The sequence below is a fragment of the Lissotriton helveticus genome, chromosome 10 (assembly GCF_964261635.1).
Source record: "Lissotriton helveticus chromosome 10, aLisHel1.1, whole genome shotgun sequence".
NCBI classification, from domain to species: Eukaryota; Metazoa; Chordata; class Amphibia; order Caudata; family Salamandridae; genus Lissotriton; species Lissotriton helveticus.
This window is the reverse complement of record NC_136071.1, coordinates 734,963,917-734,986,513: the sequence shown is the minus strand read 5'-3', so window position 1 is coordinate 734,986,513 and position 22,597 is coordinate 734,963,917. Positions and strand designations below refer to the sequence as shown.

At 42.4% G+C, this 22,597-nt stretch overlaps 1 long non-coding RNA gene across 2 annotated transcripts in view; it reads right to left on the bottom strand.

The window, feature by feature from the left end:
- Positions 1 to 1,063: 1,063 nt before the first annotated feature.
- LOC144784491 (uncharacterized) overlaps positions 1,064 to 22,597 on the bottom strand; it is a 39,116-nt gene continuing 17,582 nt past the window's right edge. The window contains exons 4-6 of one of the 2 annotated variants that reach the window (XR_013601652.1): positions 3,467 to 3,526; positions 3,272 to 3,380; positions 3,101 to 3,177 (exon numbers count right to left, since the gene is read on the bottom strand). This is a non-coding gene — a long non-coding RNA (uncharacterized LOC144784491). Of the gene's footprint in view, positions 1,155 to 3,100; positions 3,178 to 3,271; positions 3,381 to 3,466; positions 3,527 to 22,597 lie in introns of those variants that run through there. The other variant, XR_013601651.1, reaches the window with a different exon arrangement.

Sequence of the window (22,597 nt, the reverse complement as noted above, 5' to 3'; positions counted from 1 at the left end):
ACAGGAGAAGGTAGACTTCCTAGCCCATGTTTAAAGTGCACTTCAAGGGCACATCGAATAAAACCAATCATAACACATCCATCCTGATCGCTGGGCGAGGAAACCATACATCATCTATCATCCGAGTAAGAAGCAGAGTGATAAAAGTTGACTGGTTATCAGTCTATAAAACTGTACTAATAAGCCTTTGACACAGAAGAGCAAATGCACATAACCCATCCTGGGGATCCAGGAAAGCAAAAATACATTTACACCTGACACATACAAACCTTAGGACTCTACAAATACATCAGGGAGGTAATAACCTATTCTCCTGCATGGACAGGCACACTTCCTCCCTTTCTAGTTTAGTGTTCAGAATTTTCCTACATCTATGCAGAAATTGTAGTCCAATTAAGATGGAGGCAACTATACTGTGTAAGATGATATTGGTTCAATCCCCGTCTGTTTCCCTCTTGAATCCACCTGTTTATTGGACTCCGCTATGAATCCCTGAGTGACCCATATGACTGGGTGGCAATAGATAAAGCCTGATCCTGTGGTTAACCCACTCTCTCGCTACACAAGTAATCAGCAGGTTGAAGTCTGGCTCAATCTCTTCGTCGCGGTTTGATTCACATAGACGGGCTGAATCGCATAGAGAGACTTGGTGAAATCTGCATAATTGTGTCTTGATAAGGCCTGTCAACTGTCCATCCAGCCCTTCGGTCTCCCGTGTACAAGGTTTTTTTTAATCACTCTAGGTTAACTGGATCTCCCCTGTAAAGGACAGAGTCAGGTTACTCCCACGCATGCTAAGCTTGGAAAGCCAGACATTTGGTGAAGCGACAGCCCTACAGCAATGCCCTCTGTTTCCTTCACAGACCAACATTATTTGTGCAACACTGTAAATGCTCCTGATTTGTAAGATTCAAATATTTCTCTTTTTATTATTTTGACTCCTGTTGATGGGTTAGGGTTCCATCACACTGAAGACCATTTGCCAGAATACATTTACCAAATTCAAGTCTTGTGATCACAGCACATGGGCTGCTATTTTCAAGTAGTTCTAAAAAATAGCCGGTTTTCTTTTTTTTTTAAGAGTGGAGGTAGAAGTTGACTTGCGGAATGTACAACACTGAGGTAAAAGCTGAATTTCTCCCCCATTTAGTTATCTAGGATTAAAAAGAAAGGAAAAATCACATCATCACTCAAAAATACAAAAGAATAACAAGCATATGAATGCAAAATTCATCAATGTTTTTACCTTTAAAATTAACACATGGAAACTGATAAACATACATGCGATCATTATCCGCCTAGTACAGGAGCGCTTGCAGTTTGAGGATAACAGAATACTTGGGAGGAAAAACCACATACATAAAACCTGAATTCATTCCTCAAGAGAAGAAAAGGATAATATGTGAAATGTATTTGCTTGGGATATAATTTTAGAATCACATCAGAAAATCTACATATGCAAGGGACTTGGCCCTCAAAAAAAAAACAATGTTTCCAGACAAGCACTCCAGAATCTTAGGTATCAGTACTAAAAAGAAAGGAAAAAGAAAATTAGAAATTTTAAGTTCTCCTCATAGAAACCAAATGTATGCTTCCATATCCTAAAAAAATCAAATCTGGTGTAGTCTTTCCAAATAGCGACTACAAATGTTAAAAATGCCAAATATATCCATTACTGTGAATGTTCATTACAGGAGTACTCATGACATTAAAAGAACTGTTGAACATTACAATTGCATTACAACAACCTTGATGTTGAACAAAGCATTCATACTGAGGAGTAAGTCTTGGGGTATTGGCTCTTTATGGCCCCAATGTTTGCTGTTTAAACGTACCAATAACGATGCCAGGTTTGCAGAACAATTAAATGTACTGAGGTTCCTATATCACACCAAACACAGGATAGTAGCTAATAAAGGATGTGCCTTAAGGTTGATCCACTGCAATGAGAAAGGGAACACACAAAACTAACAACAGCCTTCAGCGACTACAAGTGATCCAGAATCAAGCCTCAAGCCTTACCACCTCTGCACAGTGTTTTGCCAGTAACACACCACTACTTGCCCGACTTTATTTGCTCTTTATTTATTTATGATACGGACAAAGTGGTCCCAGATACTAAAATCAATAAAACATAACTAAGAAATTTTTAGAAAAATTTACACAACATTGTTTTTATTCACAACGTTTACCTTACAAAATCAATCATAATATACATTCATAGATGATCACAATTAATGCCCCAATGTAAAAGGACAGGGAAGGGTAGTGTGGAGTGGTGAGGGTACTGGAACTAATATGAAAGTGGTCACTATGACCTCAATACAGCAAAAATAATAAATCAACAAAACTAGAAAAATCTAAATTTCTGAATTCATTCAAGAATTAACATGCCTAGTACAATCACAAATGATACATAAAAAAAGGCTGAAAATACAAGGAGAGTGTCGACGTTTCGACCCAGAACTGTGCAGGTATAAACTGAAACCTTGCAAGAGGGTCTTCATCAGGACAAGGGCACGGAGCGGGGCAATAAATCTGTATGCAAAGTTAATAAATCAGTGTTAATACTGGTCATAATGATCCATCTTATTTATAAAATAGTTAGAAATGGACAAGAGAGAGAGCCGTCACATCTAGAGGAGGAGTGTACTCAATAAATAATACATAATCCAACGTTGTTTAGATGAAAACCTGGAGAGGGGTCGTGGTTCAATTAACAAGGCCCATTATCATATAGGGTGATGTATTCAAGGGACATGGTAGATTTGATGTTAAGAGACCAAGCCCAGGATAAATTATACTGAGGTCTGGTGACAAAAAGACTCACAGTTTACAGTTGTGAATATCTGATAATTCATAACCATTGATGACTTACTCAAAAAGTCAAAGGAATCGAAAATGTCTTGATACCCAACATTCAAAAAACATTACAAAAAGGACACACTGGATTACCTTCTAGTGGCGAAGTGTAATCTGAGATGGGGAGCAATCCGAGACGAAAATCGGGATCCAATACAAAATGGATTGTCAAAAACCATTAGCACGATCAAAAATAAAGTTGTTCCAATAGTATAAACTAAAAGAACCTATTGGCATACCTGAAAACCTCGGTAGAGTTGTTGGACCGAGTAGATTCTTAATAGTGGGTCTGTCCACTACAGCATTCAGTCTGTTCTATAGGAAATATACAAGGAGGCTCACTAGTAGCAATATATCTTAAGGACATATTCATCATTGAGAAACATTAGTTTATGAATATATCACATACCTAAAATTGTGCACGACGGTATAGTATAATGCAGGTCCGGGTAAATACTCAATTGAGGTTGTTTGCGAGTCCGGGTAAATACTCGATTATGGTTGTTGGTATCCGGCTTCTGAAAGTTATAGAAGCAATTACATTGTGATCCTACCGCCAAAAAGTTTTCTTCAGAATCAAGTATTAACGTGGCGAGCTACCTACCTTGGAAAGTTCAAAGTCTGTATAACGGATACCTCGTGTGGACAATAATAGAGATGGGATCTGTAACGACATGAAGTCGATAGATAATTAATATCCCATCTCCTACAGATCAGTGCAATGCGCTAACATGCCAAATAATTACAAAAACTCATACCTTCAATGCGAGACACAAATGTTACAGCACAGGTGGACTTCCTGGATCTTACCATTTATAACAAGGATGGCACCCTACAAACAACCCTCTTTCGCAAACCAACTGAGCGGAATTCACTCCTTCAGTACGGGAGTCATCATCCGAGGTCCCTCAGGGACAATTTGCCTATCGGTCAGTTTTTGCGACTTCGCAGAAACTGCACTGAGAAAGCAGATTACATGAAGCAAGCTGAAGACTGCTACTAGTGAGCCTCCTTGTATATTTCCTATAGAACAGACTGAATGCTGTAGTGGACAGACCCACTATTAAGAATCTACTCGGTCCAACAACTCTACCGAGGTTTTCAGGTATGCCAATAGGTTCTTTTAGTTTATACTATTGGAACAACTTTATTTTTGATCGTGCTAATGGTTTTTGACAATCCATTTTGTATAGGATCCCGATTTTCGTCTCGGATTGCTCCCCATCTCAGATTACACTTCGCCACTAGAAGGTAATCCAGTGTGTCCTTTTTGTAATGTTTTTTGAATGTTGGGTATCAAGACATTTTCGATTCCTTTGACTTTTTGAGTAAGTCATCAATGGTTATGAATTATCAGATATTCACAACTGTAAACTGTGAGTCTTTTTGTCACCAGACCTCAGTATAATTTATCCTGGGATTGGTCTCTTAACATCAAATGTACCATGTCCCTTGAATACATCACCCTATATGATAATGGGCCTTGTTAATTGAACCACGACCCCTCTCCAGGTTTTCATCTAAACGACGTTGGATTATGTATTATTTATTGAGTACACTCCTCCTCTAGATGTGACGGCTCTCTCTCTTGTCCATTTCTAACTATTTTATAAATAAGATGGATCATTATGACCAGTATTAACACTGATTTATTAACTTTGCATAGAGATTTATTGCCCCGCTCCGTGCCCTTGTCCTGATGAAGACCCTCTAGCAAGGTTTCAGTTTATACCTGCACAGTTCTGGGTCGAAACGTCGACACTCTCCTTGTATTTTCAGCCTTTTTTTATGTATCATTTGTGATTGTACTAGGCATGTTAATTCTTGAATGAATTCAGAAATTTTGATTTTTCTAGTTTTGTTGATTTATTATTTTTGCTGTATTGAGGTCATAGTGACCACTTTCATATTAGTTCCAGTACCCTCACCACTCTACACTACCCTTCCCTGTCCTTTTCCATTGGGGCATTAATTGTGATCATCTATGAATGTATATTATGATTGATTTTGTAAGGTACACGTTGTGAATAAAAACAATGTTGTGTAAATTTTTCTAAAAATTTCTTAGTTATGTTTTATTGATTTTAGTATCTGGGACCACTTTGTCTGTATCATTCAACTACCCAGGTCCCAGTGACTCATTGGGTCAACCCTTGTTCTTTCAATCTTTATTTATTTATGTCAGGATCTGCTACAAGGTCTGCGCATAGTGCACGGGGTCTTCTTGGAACTGTCACTTCTTATGGCTACAAACGTTAGCAGATACGCTTATACAATCACTTTTTCATTTTGTATGCGTAAACCTGTATAATACAACTCTAGCTGCAAGGCAGTGGTGCATTGCACAATTCAGCGAACTAGTGGGAGGGAGAACCTGAGGTAGAGGGACAAAAGAGGATGATGTGAGGTCATGACTAGCCATGTTAAGGGCTGTTGAACATGATGGGCACAATGCTGGGGTATGAAGAGTAAGGAGTGCCATAATTACACATATTGAAGCAAGATTGCTCAGAGGATGGTCTTGTGCACATTTCTGAACTATAGATAGGAGGAATGGGATTCCATATCTGAAGTACACAGACTTAGAAAGCCTGAGGTCCTGTTTAGTTGTATCTTTTCACCTTTGATCTGTTGATGCCACTGTAAGCCAGTCAAAATTCTCCTAAAGACTTCACCTTGGCTGGTTGGTGTGTTGTGTTGGGTTGCCTCACATGATAGCTATGTGAATGATGCAGATGAATTTGAACAGGATGCAAGCTAGTAGAGGGAGCCAGTGGAGGTCTTACAGTATGAGAGGTAATCGGTTCAACAGGAAGTTTAATTGTGCGTTTTTTGTTTTGAAGATTCCTTTTAATATGAAAGCTCCTGGGCTGCTAAGTTGTAAAGTATTCCATTTGAATATCATCCAGCCACATTTATTATTTATTTTACCTTCCTATAATAATGAGCTAGCACCTTTGGGCTTCTAGGTGCTTTGCATTTAAATCAAAATGTTAAGTTGGTAGGATAACATGTCTAGAAAGCACCAAGGAGAGCATATCATTAAAAGTACAAAAGGATATAAAATCTAACAGCAAGGTATAAAAGAGGCCATTGAGTACAAGCGAAATGGGTTAGGATGATATATCTCTGCAGTGAGGGGAAGCAACCCACAATTAATGCAAGAATAGATGGCATGTCTTTATCTTTTGGTGTAATAAGAGAGTGTTGGATTCCAATGTTGGAGAGGGATTCTAGATTGAAATTGATGCTCCAAGGTGAGTGGTTCGGTTAAGTAACGACACCATGCGCAATTGAAATATTGATCATGTTGGACCACTTGAATTTCAAGATGTGCAAGTTGCCCTTTTATAATACTGGGATAGTTATCATAGTAATTTTTTACTTACGTTTCTGGATGATTGTGGAGAGGTATTTTCCTTGGATTGGAGTGAGGGCTTACTAATTAGTAGGTAACTTAGGCAGTCACGTGATTTTTTTAAAGGTGATGGTTTAATTCTGTTCCTGATGTAGCGAATTTGTTAGAAAAGCATTGGAATTAGCTTACATTTTGTTTGGGATTGTGCCCCCCAGGAAAATCCGAGCCTCCTGGAAGGGCTCAGTTATCTTCACCATACATAAAAGCGGAAACATGGCGCTCACCAAAAAACTACTGCCTGGTCACTTTGATAGACAACGAGGCAAAGTACTACGCAGGCACCCTATTAGAGGAACTCCAAGTTTGGGCATCAGCAAATTCCATCATTCCACTCAACCAAATCGGTTTCTCTAAACATACAGGCACAACCACCAACATCCTGGCCATGTCAATGCTCACAGACGTAGCAAGAAGCACTATACAGTCTATCCATCTCTGCCTCATTGACTTCAGAGCAGCCTTTGATAAAATAGACCGGGCTAGGCTCTGGAGGAAGCTGGTGGACTGGAATTCCTCGCAGTTACTGATGAATATGCTGATTCTATTCCACACAGATACCTGGGTCCGGGTGGAGCTGGGCAATGGCTCACATCTCTCTAGACGGTTATAACCACCAGAGGATTAAATCAAGAGTGCAAGCTCGCTCCCACACTATTTAACCTCTATATGGCGGATCTGAGGCAGTGTCTCAACTCTAGCAATTTGCATGCCCCTAGGCTGGGGGGCACTAAACTCAAGTTTTTTATATGCATATGATCTGGTTCTGGCGAGCCACACACAGGTGGGTTTCCAACATCTCCTCAATGCAATGCTGGATTACTCAACAGAGAACCTCGTGGAAATAAACCTTGAAAAAACCAAAATGATAACCATCAACGGTGGCAAGAAAAAAATCCCAGCCTGGTACTTGGGGAAAACACGGATCCAAACCAAAACAAACTATAAATACCTAAGTATAGAAATTGACACGGGGGGTCATTTTGCCATGCAGAAGGAAGCAATCAAGAGAAAAGGGATGGCAATGGCAGTAATGCTGAGAAATCCCAAACCAAAGTTAAGAGGCTCAGTCCTGACACCTTCTTCCAGGTGGCGCGATTAAACATCCTACCAGCAATTACCTATGAAAGTAAAGCCCTAAGAGGCAGAGATGCTAAGACTCTAGGCAACACACTAGTTAAGGCTATCAGAACAGTCCTTGGCAAGCCAAGGTGTATCACAGTCTGTTGGCATAAGATCAGGAATGCAGATGCCAACACCCTCATTCATCTCCTATGGCAAGAGCTGCAGCACCGAAGCACGTCACCTGTCAGGAACTTTCTTCAAGAATCTCATTTGAGCACTGGGCTATCTCAGGCCTGGGATACTACAACCAGCCATGCAATTTTTAAAAAACGTGTTTGGAAATCAATAAAACGCCTATCACTGGTAGAAGACAAGGCCATCTTCTCAGGCCGTAGCCATGCCTGAATGACAATCGGCAGCTGTAAGTCACTCATCCCTCAAAAATATTTCAATCTAGGCTACTCAAGAAGGGCAACGGAACAATTCTTAAAACACTGTTTCGGGATACTTCCTTCAATTCTGCATCTCCCGCCAGGGCAAAGGGCACATTTCTCTAACTGCTGTCGATTATGTGGGTTAGCAACAGAAGATATCCTGCATCTGCAGAGAATAGAAGGACGAACGAATCCGACTGCTCAAAACTCAGTTTAACTCAAGAGGGATCCACACTCGGAGACCAGCAGCTATGACCTGTTTCAACGCAGTGGACCTGCAGCTCAACTGCAGGTTGGTACGATTTCTTGCGCTGTTGGAAAGTGCTAACTGTACCTTAGCAGCCGCAGGCATAGCTGCTATGGGGGAGAGTAACATCTAACCCATAATCGAAAGCTGGGTCTGGTGCCTCAGTGGACTAATGCATCCACTGCAGGGGCCTGCGTTCGACCTCATGGTCACAGGTTCAAATCCCAGCGGGTCCACTCAGCTTTTCATCCATTTGAGGTCGATAAAATGAGTACCATTGAGTTGGGTAACAATATACATCTGTTATTTCAGCGCCAAGATACCCCGTTGCTGGGGTGAACGTGCGCTTTACAAATACACCTGTTATGTTATGTGTGTAACCATCGCACTTTATTCCCCATGACCCGATCTTCAATATCAAACTGTGCTACTTACAGGACAAAGGGATATACTTACTCTGCTTATGGACGTACTGCAATTATGCACCAAAAGTTCGAGTACCAGCAAACTGGCTCCCTTGTTCAAAAAAATGCTGCTAAATACTTTTTAAATCACGGGCAGTAACTTTGCACTAGATCACTAGATCATCTGCGCCACATGCCCTGTGTTCCAACCTTTAAAACCACATTTTCTTGTGGCCAGGACAAAGAGAAAAATTCTACCATGTTTTCAAACGCACTGCACTTGTGCACCTTGTAATATGTAAACTCTTGACTTTGACAAATGCCCCCTCGTCAACAAAATGCTGCTAAACATGTTTTAACATACGTCTAGTTATTGTGTTTTACTTTATTTTATTGCACTCTTTTTAGACTGCTTGTATGCACTGGTTTTAATTAACCATGCAAATTAAATTACTTATTATCATTGATTATAGTACTTATTGTATAATAAAAGACAAGAATGATGCCTAGTAAACCAAAACACAAACTGTTCGTGTTCAATAGTCCATAAGTTTGTGAAATATCTTCTCATAGTGAACAGGCTGCCAAGGTGAGTTTGTGGGCTGTGATGTGCGGCGACCTAGGCGTTAGAAATCAAAGTATCATACAAAATTGTACGCATCTTGTGTCTGGATATTGTGTGGAGGGGAGAAGAGGAAAGAGGAGGTGAAAGATGACCGGGGAGAAATATCGCCAAAGTGCTTCCACCAGGGCCCCCAGATAGTATTTATGTTTATATATACACTATATATATATATAGTGCACATGGAACTTTGTAAGGTTAGACCTGGTAAGCGCCTTTACCTATGCATAGGATAGGTAAACACCTAAGCTCCCAAATGGGTGGAATGGGAAAACAGTGTGAGAATGGTTTTATATAGTGTATATTTTTTTATGGTATTTTACTTATAATTTTAAGGATTTTATGATACCGTGTTTTCGCTATTGTATTTAACTATGTGAGAATTTTTTATGGTACATGAATTTTGCTATACGTTGCACAAGTATTTAACCATATAGATGTTTAAAATCATGTCATCTAAATGAATTAATTCGGTGACCATATTACACTGTGTTGTATTGCACATTGATTGTTCCCTTTACAAGTCCGCTTTCTAGGTCCTTGTGTTACCATCCAATCACAGTTAAGCACTGGCACTTTAAATAGTTCACCCTCACTTATTGTCGCTGTCCTGTGAGCAAGGCACTAGGGTGCCGAAACGTCATGGAACCGACAAGCGAATAAATTAATCTTCACCGCAAATCTGGTCCGTGCTTTGTGTTCCTGCGCATGCTGAGGGAGAGTTGCAGAGCGCTGGAAAACTTTGGTTGTTAATATATTTGGTCGCCGGGATCTACGCGACTATACACGAGACCCTCTCCAAGAATGGAGATTTCGCAGGTCAACGCCATCACAAGTGGATTCCCACCCAGGTTTTACCTGGGCGTCTTTGTCTTCTGGGAAGAAGAAAGGGTTTGACCCCTTCTATCAGTACAGCTGAACCGGAAGTAGTAGGAGCCCTCGGTAGCAGCACGCCTGCAGCAGGACTGAGAGACGGAAGACCCGAGACGAGCATCACGGCACCGGAAAGAAATACTGTATCGGGATTGAAGGCGGAGAGCTATACGGTAAAGTGGCAAGCAGCGCGATTGTTATATCTTAGACATTCGGCTACTGTGACCACATAAACATTTCGCATTATTATCATGTCGGCTGACAGCGTGAGGGAACGGGAGGCTCAAGTGAATACCATGTTCTCTGAGGAACTCTCTGCTACATCTACCGCTACACGTGACAAATCAGACACACATGGGGGCACAAGCACCGACACGCTACATAACAAAATTAAAGCCCTGGAGAAAAAGTCTCGCCAAGAACAAAGTAAATGGTGGGAGGCGAGGTCCCTACAAAAATACATAGAGGTAAATAGAATACCTAGGGGACTCAAGATATTATCATCACCCACCTATGAAAACCCGAATCCGGATTTGATGCGGGAGTGGGCGGACAGATATCTGGAGGCATCCAGACGTTTAGTACTGATCCTTATCAAGTATGCAGAAATTGACCGAGCAAAGCTCCTTGAAGAGATTGCAAAAATGTATGAGGAGTTGGACGCATTGGGCGTATCGGAAGAAAAGACCAAACTTCTAACGGAAATGTCTACCCTATTAAAAAAAGAGGAAGAGAAAATAATTGGACGTAAAACCTGCAAATTTGCAAAGGATAGACAAGACTACTTGTTAGGGCAAATCTTCACTTTCTCAAGAAAGTATGACGGAGTGCGGAGGTCAACTGGAAGCGCGCAAAAAAACTTACACAGCAAAAGAAATTATAAACGGACACAACCTAATGCCGGTGACTCGACAGCCTCTGATTTCAGCTCGGAACCAGGAAGTGAAAATTAATCCAAGTTCAGGGATACTAATGCCAAAAGCAGCGATAATAAACCATCTCCAGGTGAAGAGATCACTTTTTTATGCGAGGAACGCCTCCGATCCCTAAGACCGGGAATGAGAAAGAATTACAAAGAAAATGGAAAAACTACGCCCGCAGAAGGAGGAGGAGGGCGAGGGCAAAGTCAAGGGAACATGGGTCAACAGAAGAGAAGAGGCAGCAGGGGTCAGTGGTACAAGAAATAAAGAGCCACACCGAGCAAACGATAATAAATCTAACACCCATGAAACTGACTACCAAGGAGGAGAACATTCTGAGATTGGGTTTATCGTATCCACCAAAGACCAATTTAAATTATGCAGCCACTATGTGGACTTCTACAGAGCGACCCGCAAGTTGAAATTAAAAAAGTACCATAAAATGCTACAAAATGGGACAACCAGTGAAACCTATGAGGCTGAATAAAATCCCTCATTGACCCAGGAACTGGATACTCTATGGTCAAATGAGGGGGACGATACCATCAGTCACAATATCGATGATAATAATGGTTCTGGTAATATGTCACAAACTACCTTGATACCTAACAGGACGAACCTGACTAAGCCACTCACCCCATTTAAACCGCCATCGACATTTTGCCCTATAATGCCCCGGGACGTAATTGATGTGTTCCATGAGAATCTGGTGAGCGACCTGAAAGATTTACATGGGAGGATCAGCAAAACAAAATACAGACATGATCAATTGACATTTGATTTTGAATCATTGGTGGGAAGGTTTAAGAAGGATAATAAGGTGATTGTCCGCCCCAGTGACAAAGGGGGCAACATCCTACTTCTAACAAAATCTGACTATGATAAGGAGGCATTCAATTAACTCAACAATTGGGACCACTACGAAAGACTTAAGGGGGAAGAAGTTAAAAATATGCAGGGTGAATACCATCTTTTGTTACAAAAATGGAAGGCAAAGAAACTTTTGAGTGAATCGGAGTACAAATATCTAAAAACAGATTACCCTGTGACACCCTCTTTGTACTTTATCCCGAAAGTCCACAAGGACAGGAACAATCCCCCTGGTAGACCCATCATCTCGGCCAGGGGGAGTCTATTGGAAAGGACATCTATATACATAGACTATTTCCTCCAGAGTCATGTGAAAGGATTAGACTCATATGTCAAGGACACGGGGGATTTCTTGTCAAAAATCAGCGATATACAGGTACGAGAGGGAGATTGGTTGATAGCCCTCGATGTCACTTTCTTCTACACAAGTATTCGCCACTCGGATGGTGTGGCAGCAGTACAGCATTACTTGGGGAGGAGGGATTTGAAGTTTCATCAACACAATGACATGCTGATTGTAATGTTGAATTTTTGCCTCAAACATAATATATTTATGTTTAATAGTCTAATATAAAGGCAGTTGCATGGTGTGGCTATGGGGGCCAGTTTCTCCCCAAGCTTCGCGTGTCTTCACATGGGAGCTTGGGGGGAACTGGTCCTCCATACACGGTACCAACACGAAATGAAGAATCATGTCATTAGTTGGCATAGGTTCATTGATGATTTGTTCGTGGTATGGAGGGGAGACAAGGAAGAGGCTTTGGGATTCATTGATCGCCTCAATGACAATGAACTCAACATTCATTTTACAGCTGAGTTGAGCCAGTACCAGGTCCCGTTCCTAGACACATTAGTGTATATGCAGAACAATAAACTTGAGACCAAACTGTACCGAAAACGTACAGCTGGAAACACCACACTCTATGCAGGAAGTACACACCCCCACCACCTCATAATGAGTATCCCGTATGGCGAGATGTTGCGCCTCCGAAGGTTATGTAGCAATGAGCAGGATTTAGTGGAAGCCCAAGCTGCTAGCGCTGTGAGATTTCGAGAGAGGGGGTATACCCAGAAAACGATTGACGAGGCTATTAATAAATCTAGAAGCCTCAATCGCCAGTCCCTACTTGCCAAAGATAATATCTCCGCCAACACAGTCACAGAGGAAATAATCACGGACTCCATGCCCAATCAAGGAGAGGGAACCTTTAGGATTATAACAGGCTACAGTTCCCACCACAAGGAGGTGAGGAAAATTATCAACAAAAGTTGGCCTATAGTACTGAAGGACCCAGTCATTGGGCACAGTCTTCCTAAACGGGTTAGCATTACATACAGCAGGGCGCCCAATTTGAGGGACCGACTGGTAGAGACAGGTCTGGAAGTATTTGCTAAGACAGTGTGGTTTCAAAACAAGGGAGGCTTCCACAAGTTCAAATCTTGCAAGGCCTGCACACATGGGGTCAATCGCACAGGATATCGAGATGGATTTGGAAACAAGGAGCACAAAATCTCTAAGACCCTAACGTGCAAAACGGATTTTGCCGTATATATATCCTGGAATGCCCATGCCCACTACAGTATGTGGGAAATACGAAGCTCCCTGTCCACAAGCGAGTGCTGCAACACTTACGTGCTATTACATCACAGGATAATACATACCATGTTGCACGACATTTTAAAACCCACCACAATAGCAATAATAAAGATCTCAGATACTTTGTGGTAGACTCTGAGTTGGCAAGCAGGAGGGGAGGTAACAGAGAGGCAAAACTGAGAAAACTTGAAACCATATATATATTACAACTTAACAGTAAACATCCAGGAGGTCTAAATGTTACGGAAGATCTTTACACATGTTTACACTGAAAGAATAGGGTCTCGTACCACGCAAAGTAAAATCAAGCAATCAGACAAAGTGGTGGGTCTAAGATAATATCCGAATATTAGGGATCTTGATGATGGTCTTTTTAGTCTATTTTAGTCTAATTTACTACGATCACAGGTCTTATATGTATAGTGCTTATTACCAAGATGGTATATATGGATATTTATATCTAAATATATATGTTTAGAATCATCATATTGTATTAGTGTGAGATTGACCCAAAATCCCCCCCTGGGTAGAGACCACTAGAAAATATCAACTATGCTGGTTTACTAATATGCTAACCAACTCTGGTAACTGGACACATAACAATAGGATCAACAATAATGTTATGTCATTTTATTCCACAGTGTCCACTGTACATCTGGGAGATAACTATTGGCACAAGAACAATCTATAACTGGAAATAACTCCCTTGAATAACAGAATCAATTCAGTGACTCCTGATTTAACTAGATAAAATGGAACAGCGTATCAAACCAAATACTCATATCGATTGGGAGCTTTGAACATAAGAATATAAGAATGTTTTTTTTCTGCCACATGTGTAACTTGGATTATTTGAAATAATTTGTATATTTATCTCATAATGATAAGGCTATACTGATGAACTAGCTCCAGAATGCGTGGATAGGGATGCACAATTGTATACAACTCATTTATGACTAAGCATATAAACTCGACATATGTTTAAAGTAGTAGGTCATCTATATATCCATATGTCTAGAGACACAAGATGTATTTCTCCTCTTACGGTAGTTTAACTGGGCTCAGTTAAATAGTTTAACAACATATGTCTGAAGAGTCATGAGTAGTTAGAATGGGATTTTAATCGCACGATGCACTTTTTTTATCATAGATTTGCACTATCAAAATATGTCATAATAGACAGTATCTTGACAGTCCGGTGGGAAACAGGACACAATTGCACATGGAACTTTGTAAGGTTAGACCTGGTAAGCGCCTTTACCTATGCATAGGATAGGTAAACACCTAAGCTCCCAAATGGGTGGAATGGGAAAACAGTGTGAGAATGGTTTTATATAGCGTATTTTTTTTATGGTATTTTACTTATAATTTTTTTTTTTTTTTTTTTTTTTTAAAACCTTTATTGTGCATCAAAAAGGAACAAATACGGGCCCATAACCAACCGGCCGGCCACGGATACATTCAAAGCACCAACGCATGCAACACGGCGACACAGTAACATCTTGGCACGAAAGCAAATATTCGAAAGTTACACTGTAGATCATGGCGATACTGCGTCTCAGGATTAATAAAGGTTTGTTTTATATTTTCTGGCGGTTAGGAAGGTCAACATCCGCCCTTTTAGCATAAACAAAGAAATCAAAAGAGCAGAGTCCGTGTAGGCATGACGTAATAGTAACCACAATACTATCATGCAATCATGAAACTCAGAATTAAATCACGTAGGCGGAAGGGCGGCTCTGAAATTGTACGCAGGATTATAACAGTCAACGTCATAAACAGTGCCCATCACCCCCCACCCACCAACTATCCCAAACACGGACCCAAAAGAAAATAAAGAAAGGAAAACGAAGGCAAAAAGAAAGAAAGCAAAAACAAGGCACCATAGAAACCGAAACCAAACTCAAGACCCATCCCCCAACCCCCACCCTACACGCATGCAGAGGCTACGGCCTACCCCCCCCCAGCAGTGTGTCTGTCGCCCAATAAACCCGAAATATAGAATAAGAAGAGAGAAGAAAAGGAAAGAGTATAGATGACTTCTAAGATATAGGGAGTAAGAAAAGAGCAATCTAATCTATAACTCCCAGTAAAGAAGAAAAGAGGGGGAGGAGCCAACCGGATACTAAGTCTCTCGGACACCCCAACCATGCATCCTCTCCTACCCTATACACCGTAACAAGAATAGAGAATATACAGCACAAAGGAAGGTAGGGAGAGCACAAGTGTCATATCAGTACAGACTTAAGAGACGTCCCCTCCCGAATCCCCACCCGTCAATCAAACCCAAGTAGTCATATCCCCTCATGTGTACCAGCAAAAGCAGTGAGCTACGAGCATAACACAAAGCAAAGAGCATCACATTAGCACATTGTAAAGAAGTGCTGCAGTCCGAGACCTCGCCAGCCAGGAATGTACCATCCACCAAGGGAATCCGCTAACCCTGGCCAGTCCGCACACGTCTCTCCGGCCAGAACCCTCGTGGGGCAACCCCCACCAGCAGAACAAAGGAACAAGATGGCCGCTCTCTGCAGGGAGTTGTTGTTCCGAGACAAAATGGACGGGTCCATTCCTGACCAGATCCATGAACCCCACTGAATAGTGCCAACAGGTGCCCCCAATGGTGCAAAATAATCAGAGCCAGAAGCGGGGCCAACTGAGCGTGGGCAGTCAGGCGAAGTAGACGCTGCGCCTGCGGCGCCAGTCCCGAAGGCAGCAGAACCATGGCAGAAAGCATGAGCTCCGATAGGGGTGGAAACAGTGTAGCGCTGGCGAAGAAAGCGGGCATCAAACCGCGGTCACCAACACTGCCGGAGAGGTGAAGTGTGGAGCACTCATGCGGCAACAATGTAGCCCGACCACGAATCAGGATAGGCAAAGCGTTACAATGAGATAAGCAAGCCAGCGGTGTACGAATCACTCCGGGCGCAACAGCCTCAAGTCTCTCGCACAGCGACAGAAAGCCTTCACGCATTTCTGCCCGCAAGTCTTCGATGGCATCGAGAATAGAGCCACAAGTTAGAGCGGCCGGGGGTTCCATCATTTCCACAGTCACAGGCGCGGCCACCAAGACAGTACAGTGCCCAGGGTCCCGCAGCACAGTCCAGTTGTTATCCGAGGCAACGTTGGTAATCAGTGCAGCCGGACCAGCCATCTTAGCCGCCCCACCGGGGAATACACAGGGGCGCGTGGGCGCAAATATCCCGAAGCAACAGGGACTCAGGTCGTAATAGAAGCCGCACGCAGGCAAGACGGAGCAGGAGCAGGCTTGTGGGGGGGCTACGGTATTCAGACGTCGGCCACCATGGGGGGGGCTCGGCGCCCCTCACCTGTAGATCCCAGCAGCAGAGGCACCAGCGAGAACCCCCGGTCGGCAGGCACACAGTTCAGGGCAGGCGTAGACCCCTAGCAGACAGCAGCGTTAACCAGGGCGCCAGGTCCGCTCCGCATCCATAACCCCTCGCAGCTCCGGCAGTCGCCATGTCTGGATCCCAGCCTGGGCATCGGTAACGGGGGCAGAAACGAAATCCGCAAATCGCTCGAAAATACATCGGGTTTTGAGGCAGGCAGGGACATCGGGGGAGCAACAGGCAATTCAGCGCTCTTACGCCGTCCTCCCGCTAGTATGCCATGGCAGGAGAAAGCTCAGGATATCGTCGCGAGGAACAAAGGATCGAGGAGCCGAGAGACTACACGTCCGTCCTCATCGCCATCTTGGCTCCTCCCTCTTACTTATAATTTTAAGGATTTTATGACACCGTGTTTTGTATTTAACTATGTGAGAATTTTTTATGGTACATGAATTTTGCTATACCTTGCACAAGTATTTAACCATATAGATGTTTAAAATCATGTCATCTAAATGAATTAATTCGGTGACCATATTACACTGTGTTGTATTGCACATTGATTGTTCCCTTTACAAGTCCACTTTCTAGGTCCTTGTGTTACCATCCAATCACAGTTAAGCACTGGCACTTTAAATAGTTCACCCTCACTTATTGTCGCTGTCATGTGAGCAAGGCACTGGGGTGCCGAAACGTCATAAAACCGACAAGCGAATAAATTAATCTTCACCGCAAATCTAGTCCGTGCTTTGTGTTCCTGCGCATGCTGAGGGAGAGTTGCAGCGCGCTGGAAAACTTTGGTTGTTATATATATATACCGACCTAGGGCACATGTGTACAACCTATCCACTCCTGTATGGCCAACAGTGCTATCTTAGGGGCAAGGTCACTACCTATCCCACAACAGAAGACAGCATGCTCTCAATGTGAGACCAGTAACATAGGATTATTGGGCAGCTCCAAACCATGGGTAAGAACATACATGTGGCAGTGTTTATTTAGGTTTTATAGCACGGTCAAGAACAAAGGTTATCAGCTTAAACCCCTGTCCTACTTGTCTCCACACAATGTTGTAAATTAAATGCATATTTAAATTAAAGGCCTAAAGACCGTACCTATAACCACGTTCAGTCTGGAGTAAAGTGTGCTCACTGAAGAAGACGGGCGAGTGCTTCCACTCACTAATAACACACTTAAGTATAATGCCTCCATTTATATATATTTGCTCATGACGAAGGCCATAGACCCATAGGGGCTGTTCCAGGCAGAAATATGTCGACCAGACCACTAGGTGTTGTGGATCAGTAACTCATCCACTAAACACCAGCTTTCTTTGTAGACGTATCCCTATCCTACTCTTTTCCCTGAATAAAGATTCATCTAAAGGATAGGAGATCATTTTAATCCACTCACCACATCCAGACACACACCCTGCTGGAGGAGGTTTTGTTATCACTTGTAGAATGGGACACTCAATTGACAAGACCCGATAATGCTATCCACCGAACCACACTAAGAAGAGATTACATACACTACAGTCTGTGAACGTGTGTGAAATTGTGTGTGCTGGTCATCCTTTTGTAGTATTGTTTGGAGGTATACTCCTTTGAGGAAAATTAGGAGACTGTTCCTCCTGACCAAAGCACCATATTTGAAAAGATTCACTATATGTGACAGGTGCGATTTCTCTTACCCTGGTCTCACATTTGTAATTCACTTCTTCCTCATTATCTATCTGAGAATGTTGTTTCCTGCACAGCTTGTTATTGGTTTTTAAGTCCGTTCATATGATGGAGACTATCCTTATTCTCTGGACTTCATACAAATGACAGAGTCCAATTGTTTCAAAACGACTGCAGACAAATAAGTGTAAAAAAGAAAAAACAAGGCAGCAGGCCTGTTCCGTCTATTCACAAAGGATCTCTAGAACATGCCTGCATCCTTCATGACCAACTCAAAGCAGTTTCGTTTTTATAAAAGTGCTGACAACTCTCGAAAAACGCACAAATGTGCGTGAACACAAGCCTGATGGAGAACATGGCGGCTAGCAGGTTCGGCTAGTCAGAGGCTCCAGAAGGCTCGGATGTCCGGCGGGTGCTAGCGTAGAAGGTGTGGCTGACTCGGAATCTCAGAATCCCGATTATCTGACAACTCGTGTGAGACGGAGAAATCTCTCAATACGAGCGAGTGTCCAGATTCAAGTTACCCCCTGAACGCCGTATCTGCGGCGGCGTTCCGCTGCTCTGACGGCGGCTGCTGCCGCTGCCTTCGCTTCTCGCTACCGGCCGGGGGGCTTACAGCGGCGGTCTCGGAAGGGGCTCGGCAGCAATTAACTGGTGTTTGGGCATTTTTGGCGCGTTTCCCTTAAGCAGGCTGCCATCAAGTCGAGAATCTAGATAGACTGCTGAGCTCCAACACGGCGGCTGTGGACATCTCCGCTGTGAAATCTTGTCAAGCTGACGAAGGAAAGGTGAGAGGCGGGCTCTTACAGTGGGCAAAAGCAGCAGTGGAAGTTAGGAGAGGTAGAGGAGTAATCCACAGGCTTTGTTATAACGGCAGAGATTTGGGCACCATACACCATAAACTACATGACCCACAATGCAATTGGAAGAGCCTGCAGGATAAGGAGACATACATTGATAACAGTTATACTGGGAATTCTACTGGGGATTCTACTCCTACCAGAGAAGTGGGACTAGCTGATGTATCTCGTATGTCTGGTAGTGGTTCGCAAGGAAGCCAGGCTTCCGGGTATACGCTCAGGAGTAAAAGTGCTAACCAAAGAAGTGGAGGTGGACAGGCAGATATCCCATTGTCAGCGAAATCAAAGGTTAAGGTTACGTCTCTTAAAAAACGGCTAAAAGAAATACTTCTAAAGCCCAACCGCCTATTAACAAGGCCAAACCGTCTCCCTCATTGAAGGCTTAATTTAAAACAGTCCCGACTGTATTGGAACTCAAACACTCAGACGAGGTATCGGTATTGGAGGCTTTGGGGGATTTTCAGACGCCTAATAGATTTCGTCATTTGAGTCATTTGAGTCAGCTAGTACAGGATCAAGGCTTAGAGCAAGAGAAGTCTTTGCGGGTCCCAAAGATGCAGATCGCCGATAACGAGCCCAGCGTACATGATAGTTTTCTAAAAAATTCTACTACTAAGGGAACTGTAACTACTTCTAACTCTGGGCTTGATTCTTTAGTTATTTCAGCTATACCAGGTATAGCTGCTATACCAGCAAAGTCCAATATTACGATTGCCCATGAAGACGACAGTAAGACCACCGAGACTTTATCTAGCGATCAATCAGTTTAGTCAATTCTTTAGGCATTAAGCCAAGAGGTTAAGAATGGATTTGTGGCTTTGCAGAAAAAATCAACAAGAAATTAAGGTATACTGCGAGAAGCTGGAAGAGAAGTTCGATGCATTAGCAGTGCGCACCGCTGAATTGGAATCTACGGTTACTGACTTAAAAACACTAGAATCTCAACATACCAGGAAACTACAAGATCTTCACCTGCGAGAGTTGGGTTATCAGGAGAAAATGGAGTCGCTAGAAAACGCGCAAAGAAGGAACAACTTGCGTTTCTTGAAAATCCCGGAAGGAGCAGAAGGGAGTAACATCAAAGAGTTTGTGGTGAAGATCATCAAGCAAGCTATGGATGTTGATTTTTCAGAACAAGATTTGATGAGAGCCATCAAGCGAGTTCATAGGGATCCGTTTCGACAAAACCCTAACATAACAAGGCCAAGGAAGATACTAGTCCATTTCTTGACATATACCATAAAAGATGGGATACTTAATAAGGCGCTCCAAAGCAGTTCTTTATCGGCTGAAGGAATCACCTTTCAGATTAGATCTGATGTGTCCTCGATCACAGCATCTAGACAGTGGGAGCTTGGTAAACTGCTAGATCCCTTCAGGCAACTCGGAGCCACTGCCCAACTGAAGTTTCCAGCTTCTCTAAAAATAATGTACAAAAACAAAATGAGAGTGTTTAAAAGGGTTGAGGAGGCAGAAGAATATCTCCAAATAGTTGCAGAGGATAGGAAAAGAGATTGAGGGAGCAAGGTTAAACATTGACGATTTAATAAAACCCCCGTTATGATTTGATGCTCTTTTAAGACAGGGTTGTTTTCCCTTCTAAGTTTTCGGGGTTGTCCTTGTCCTTGTTCTGTTATTGTTATTGGTTTGTCTGGAGTCATAATTTAATAGCCCGTCCGGCCATCCGAGGATGGAGCCATGAGGCCTCGTGAGAGGCTAATGAGAAGGAGGGGGGTTCTCCAGGGGAGCACAGGGTACCATGGGTTGGGGGAAGGGCACTGGGTGGGGAGAATGTGGGAAAAAAAGAAAAAAAAAGTCCAAACCGCCAAAATACATATCTATCTGCTCTCTTCTTTTAAGGAAAAAATGTTGCAGAATAGGGTAGCCCCGTTGGTACATATGAGGCTTCTTTCATGGAATCTTAATGGGTTAAGAGTCAAGTATAGAAGAGAAAGGATTTTTCAATATCTTAAAGATTCGCCCGAACAGATTTTTATTGTCCAAGAGACACCTTCTACAGAGCAGGTGCTAAGGGATATTTGTAGTAGCAAAAAATGGATTCAGCAAATCATAGCTACATCACAGTATAGTACTAGTAAAGGAGTCGCAATATTGATCAAAACAAACCTGGCTATTTCATTACTTGAATCAAGAGTCGATGAAAAAGGGAGATGGGCCATCGCAAAGACTAAATATCACTCCTATAAGTTCACAGTAGCAGGATGCTATGGACCAAACTTAGATGATCCGGTCCTACTTAAGGAATTGTTGGGTGAGCTTCTTGACTTCGATGATCCTCTAATTCTGGCAGGAGATTTTAATTTAGTCTTGGATCCACAGGCAGATAAATCATATATGCTTAAGTCTTCACATAATCCCAAAACAAGCTCTCTATTACTAAATGCAATGAATCAATTTGGTTGGGTAGATATCTGGAGGAAGAAGTGGGGCACAAAAAAAGAATTTACTTTTCACAACAAGAGGCTGCGCCATAAATCTAGATTGGATTTTTTTTTAATTTCAAACCAGCTCGCGGAGTTTGTACATGAAGTAAAACATTTAGGAGTACATATTTCTGATCATGCGCCAGTTGTTATAGCTTTGAAACTGTCGGGGTTTCAGGGCAGTAGAAGATGCACTATTGACAGGAGTATTCCGCTAGAGGAGGAGGTAATAGAGAAATTATAGATGGAATCCAAAGCTTTTTTTTACATAAATTTAGGTACAGTTACACTTCCGGTCGTTTGGGACTCATATAAAGCTTTTCTAAGAGGGATAGTATTGGCTAATCAGTCCTCTAGACATAGAATGTATAGGGCAGAGATAGCTGAGTTAGAGTTAAAAATTACTACATTACAACGTAAGTTATTAGATCAAACCCTATCGAGGGAGGCAGACATTCAGAAAGAACTGCTAGGATATAAATCACAATTGGAGCAGACATTAGATAACAGACTTAGAAAGCGCAGGCAAGCTAGCTCTCTTGCTCATTTTGAATATGGGGAAGCTAGCGGAAAGCTTTTAGCCTGGAAAGCCAAGAAAGAGCAGAAGAGGAACACAATCAAAGGAGTTCAGAAGGCTAATACAGGCTTAATCTAAAAAAATAGCACTGACATTGAGGAAGCTTTCTTTAATCATTTTCAGGATGTCTATAAGGAAGATCTTGTTCCACAGCAAGGTACAATCCAAGCATGGCTTACGCAATATGCAGTTCGGCAAATCGATGATCAATCATCAGAAAACTTAAATAGAGGAATAAGTCTCCAAGAAATAGTTGGGGTAATAGAGTCAGCTAAAAATAGTAAAGCTCCGGGCCCGGATGGGCTGCCGGCCGAGCTATATAAAGTGTTGGCCCCAGTAATTTTCCCTGTCCTACAGTTGTTGTTTGCATCTGTATTC